The sequence below is a fragment of the Papilio polytes genome, unplaced genomic scaffold, assembly GCF_000836215.1.
Source record: "Papilio polytes unplaced genomic scaffold, Ppol_1.0 DF823700.1, whole genome shotgun sequence".
NCBI lineage: Eukaryota > Metazoa > Arthropoda > Insecta > Lepidoptera > Papilionidae > Papilio > Papilio polytes.
In genome coordinates this window covers 23,520-29,683 of record NW_013525504.1, presented here as the reverse complement: position 1 = coordinate 29,683, position 6,164 = coordinate 23,520, and positions in this window count along the sequence as shown.

Here is a 6,164-nt window from a genome sequence, read left to right as displayed (position 1 = left end):
CGCACGCTTATTTAATCAATCAAACACCCTCCGAACACGCTTATCACAATGCCCATCCCGACAAATTACATATTAATACTGGCAACATTAAAAAACGCGAGCGATGTCAAACTGACAGTTATCGGTCTTCGCTACGTTGACCATTTATTGTACAAAAGTAGGAAAACTCCTGTTTTTAATCTCAATCCCGATTATTAAGACTTTAGGAACTAAGAAGAGGGTTTATCAAAGATACAAAAATTTTAAATGTAACGTAAAAATATGATAGACTAATAATTGTATATAGATTACTTTTGTTTGTTTTTGTTTGAAATTGCGGGATTTACATTGGAATTATTTTTTAGAATGTAAAATCTACCTATTTTTTTTAATTTAGTTATGGTAAAGAACAATAATAAATTGTCAAAGATGTATGATGAACACAGAATCCCGAATTTGCGTACAATATGGTCAATGCATTAGTGACCATATTCTACCCTTCCAATTATGAAATAGCTCGCAAACGGAAGTCCAAGCGTGTGCATATGATTATAATTGTATTTTTACAAGTATTATTGTAACATTAGGGCGTCGTGGGAGCATCGCAGTGGGAGGGTAGCCAGGTAGAGTGCTGAGGGTTGTATAGGATGAGAGGTAATGTGCTTATTGCGCACGAATTGATGGCCAGGTGTGCACTGACTTTTTAATTCTGTACACTCATTGCATTACATTCCTATTCCAATTCGAAATTTAAATTTATTCTTTTTATTTTTTCTTTTATTTCGTACGATATTAATGAGATTGCCAGTGTTAAATCATTTTTATTAGTAACATTGATATATATCAGTAATATTATTTAATTTTTTACTATTAGGAGAAAAATTCAAATCAGTGTGGGAATTCAATTTACTTTGATTGGTAAACAATTTCCAACAACAATTGTGAGCGCACTTGAATTATAACAAAGCTTCTATTATCTATCTGAGACCCCAGTATAAACAAAATCTCAGTTCAATTATAGTCTGTGACCCTTTTGAGGTTATTTTTTTATACTCGTACTTGATATTAACAACGCTGTTAGTGTATTTTGTTTTATCTTAATCATGCGAAAATCGACTGTATACCCTATTATTAAAAGCAAAGCTTGAATTTTGGGGTGTACATTGTAATTTGTTGAAAAGTTTGTAAAAATATTGCGCGGGAAATGGAACGCGTGCGACGCTTTCTGCGCGGCCATCCGTGACCGATAGAGGGCACTCGACCACCGACACGCGTATCTATTTTTATTTCATTACAATTAGTATAAGTACTCGAATTTACATTTAATTGAATTCTTTATTAACTATGGTTATTAAATTTTATTATGTTAAATAGGTATAAAGATATTAAAAACATTATATTGTAAGAAAAGCGGTTTATTTATCTTTTCATTTATTACTTCAAACTGTACATTGTTTTACTAAATATTAGAGAAAACAATCCTTTTTTAACAAATAGAAGAGAAAATTATAAAGAGATGTGTCTCCGGAGAATATTTCTTATTTCGAAGTTCGTTTCCACATCCGTAGTTTAAAAAAAAAGTGGATAGATACAAAAACAATTTCACACATTCCCTCGGTCTCTCGAAAAACACTCGAAAAATTCCATCCAATTATGACGTACATAAAAATCATCACCTCAGATGGATCCGTGAATCCTAACAAACCCGAGGATTGGGTTGAGACCACCCACGATGTATTTGTCGACTTCATTTAATTGTCTACGCAAACATTTATTAGTATTCTCGGACCACGCTGTTCCGTTGGGGCAGGTCTTTATCATATAAGGGATGTTATATGAACGATTTTGAGTTTTCACTAACGAAACATACATACAAATATAGATCCATATATTATGTTTCTTAGAAAATGGGAGAAGGTACAATATCTGCAGTAATAATTAATGTTTACACAAAATTATTAGTCAGTTTTAAACGATGGTAAATTATTTTATTATATACCTCGATGTAGCAATAAAATACACAAGAGAACTGAAACTAAAATATTTTTATTCTCTAAATTATTCGTTGTATGCCTAATACACTATTTACTATATAATAGTATTTAAAAAGTAAACATAATTATTCCGCAACTAGCTGTTCTCGTGCGACTTCATCCGCATGAAATTATGATAATTTTATTTTATTGTTTACATTTGTCAAATTATCTATAGCAAATGTCAAAATGACATGACATGACAAACCTTAGCATTATCGCTTTCTTGATGTTGGCAGCAACTTATGGTCTCTTTCCCACATTAGGGTTTTTATCCAAAACATTTACCCCCTAAGTTTAATGTCGTGAAAATATATAGTCTAAAGCTTAACGTAAGTGTAGAGCTTTTTATTTAAAAAAAAGTATTATTCAAATATATGCTGTAATTGCTGACATTTCGGGCAACAAAGAAGTGTGTGTTTACGCTTTGTCATAATAGTATAGATTTAGAGGTGTTAAGATTGAGAATGATTGCTTTTTTGTCGTACCTTTGGAAGCTAACACTGAGGGTAAGTCTATTTTTGCTGTATATGATAAGTAAAGACGATTGTAAAGTTTCCATAGTTTCAGTCTGCGTGGCGAAGGCAAAGTATCTAAGCATAACAAGTCGATAGACAGAGAGCACTTCAACTCGGGTGGTCTGGTACAGGCAAACGAAACACTGACGCATGAGTATGCATTATATTACATACCAATTTTAAATGTATGTACGAAAAACATGGAATGTTCCTCTGGTATTGCGAATATCTATGGACATTGTTGATCACCTCGGTCTTTCCGTCGTCTGCCTTCGCTTATAGAAAAAATACTTAGTGAAGTTGTCTTGAAAAAAGCGAATAGGATTGGTAAATTGATTGATGTTATTTCCTAACACTATTACTCTTTAATTCGATAGTGTACAATCTGACAGACAAGTAGGACGTTAGTTATGAATGAGGGTACACCGGTAGAGGTAGACCTAGAAAGAGATGGATAGATTGCGTAAAAGGAGACATGATCAAGATGGGAAACATGACTAAGATGACGGATGATAGAGTTATTTGAAAACCCGGTGCTCCGACCCTACGGGAGTAGGATAAGGCAGGGGAGATGATGATGACAATCTGTCAGACAGCAAATTTAAATAAATCCACTGAATAAGTTCAGAGAAAAATACGTGAGTTTTTCATTTTAGTGTGTTGGTAACACATCGTGTTTTTTGCTATAAATACTCCGTCTAATTAAGGATTAAAATTGACCATACTGGATAATGTATTATTAATTTACTTGTCGGACCGTGGAACAATTTCCTTTGGCTGTACGCGTTATAGGGAGACACAAGTTTATGATGGTTTTACTGCGAGAGCCACTTAGCGCCCGCGCGGCTACCGGGTACCCGGCACCCGCCACCGCGACCTCCCGCACCGCTCCGCGCACCCCCGCATTTAATTAGATGCATCTACCCTCCGCGCCCGTACCCGCCGCGTTCATTTCAGAGGCTTAACTAGACGCGCTGTAACTTTATATGGATAAATTGTTGTCTAAACATATCGCGAATGCTTGCCAATGTGCAAATAACAGATTATTTAAAGAAACTTTTGATTAGCTTACACGAATAAATTAGCAATTCGAATCATTTAACTATTCCAACCATAGAACTTAAACTACAGATAATAGAACCGTAGTATTCTTTTAATCTATACGTCAAGGGGTGCAAATTACTTTCTCATAGCCGGTACCCACGCATATCTCAATATAACGGATTACCGTATCCAGCCTGCGGCGAGATCACAAATTAATTCCGTATTACAACTTCTAAATATTCCAATCTCAGAGTCCCACAGAGGGAGCCTTTTAAACGGGCCACCGGCCTAAGCCGCCGATACACGGGAATTAAACAAGCGATGGTAATAAAGTTCCCTTTACTCCCCCGAGGCGGCCACTTGTTCAGGATTATACTGCGGACTGCCACCAGAATCCGCGGGAAACGGGAGCTAAAGGAGGGTTTACATGCAACAAGGAATATAAATAGAATATTTAAATAAAAATATTGATAAGAAGTCAAGTATTGAAATTAAGCAGAATTAGGTACTTATTATTGCTTCAATGCTTTTCGTTTAATCCTTAAGTTTTTTTTATAGTAACTCCTTAATTACTTAAAAATCTAGTTCATATGAGCTCCAATAACATATATGTAAGTATATCATAAGCTTCTGACATAATACTTGCTACTTTGAAAGCGATTTAAGTTAAGACTTTCATGCTTTGCTATCTTAAGATTCGAGTCAGTATGAAAATTAAAATTTGTATTCGCAAATTAAATTGATTAGTGCCATGGAAACCTGCACCAAGTTTAGGTCCCGGCATAACTTTAATTGTTTATAAAGTGCGCACACGGTCTGCGGAGGGGAGATGACGCTATGAGAAATACTAAAAACTCTTTTGTGGTAAGAACCCTCGCGGTATCGATGCTTAGCTTTTTAAGAGACTTTCAACGAGTACCTACAACATTTAGTATTAGAACAAGTGTAAGACCCTTTTTAATATGGTATACATTAAAATATGAATTGCTAGCTGTTGCTCGCGACTCCGCCCGCGTGGAATTATAAACAAAAGTGAGTGTCCTATGTGTTTTTCCAGACTATCCTCTACATTTGTACCAAATTTCACCGAAATCCGTTCATCCGTTTAGGCTACAAACTCTAACAAACATCCATATAAACTTTCGCATTTATAATATTAGTTAGATTAGAAAGGTTACACGAATTTTTAATTTCATTTTTTATGTTTATTTCCAAATGTAAATTCTCAACTTGCCTCGAGTACTCTATCGTAATAAAATAAGTCTAAAAAATTATATTTTCCACTTTTAGTTTGGGGTTAAGAACATTTAAAACATTGAAAATGTTTGTCCAAGTCGAATTTAGTGTATGTAGGTAAATTAAATTACTTTATCATATAAAAAAACGTTCGAAATCGTCCGGGTTTTTCTGTCAATCCTCAGTGGGTGGTCCGCATGAAGCCACTTAGCGCGTCGCGTAAAAAATACTACCAAAAATATGAAAATATTACACGTACGACACGTTAACCATAACATGGATATGCCAAGGACGAGCACGTTGAATAACCATGTGAATTTCACATGTCCTGTTTTAAAGTATGTAACACGTGCATGTGTATTATGTGTAAGGTCGAAAATACGAGTATAGAGGTACTTGGGATTTTTTTTTTCGTATCTTTATATTACTTCATTTTTAAACTTTTTTAAGAGTACAAAATTAGCTAATTCCACACAGAAAAATTCACTTTCTTACAAAATAACACTTTAATTTACCCTTATTTCTTATTGAAATGACTGAAAATGCGACCCTCACGTCCCAAGGAATAAACTTCAATGCTGCAAACCACACTAGTGCAACTATTGCAGATTTTCTCTTAGTCACATAAAAAGAAAACGCTTGTGTCACAATTAATATAAACATAAATTTAATAAAAACTATTTTTTTTATCTATGCGTGTGTATGTGAAAAAATAAATAATAATAATTAAAGAGATTATAAGCGTATCCATACTAAACGAAATCTCTTCACCGTGTTTATTTTCCTAGGTCAGGTACGGCGCAAGCACAGGTACGGGATGAAAGTCCCCCCTCCTACAATTCCCTGGACTTGAGAGGCCTTTACCTTTTACATGATAATGAAATAACATTTCGACTAAGCGACGCTAAAACGTGCTCATATCGTAACTTGTACGTCAAAAAAAAAGTTTATTTTCACTAGAATACTAGTTCCATTTTGACCACTAAGTTTAAGTTATCAATTTATTTAATCTTTTTCTAATCATTAGAAATAATGATAAAAATGTATCCAATATTAGTTAGTTTATAATAAAAACTAGCTGTTCCTGTGCGACTTCATCCGCATTAAATTATGAAAATTTTATTTTATTTTTTACTTGTGTCAAATTCTCAATTGCAAATGTCAAAATGACATGACGATGACAAACCATGGCAACCTTGCTTCCTTGATGTTGGCAGCAACTTATAGTCTCTTTCCCACACTAGGGTTTTTATCCAAAATATTTACCTCCTAAGTTTAATGGCGTGAAAATATATAGCCTAAAGCGTGACGTAAGAGTAGGACATTTTATTAAAATAGAATTATTCATAAATAT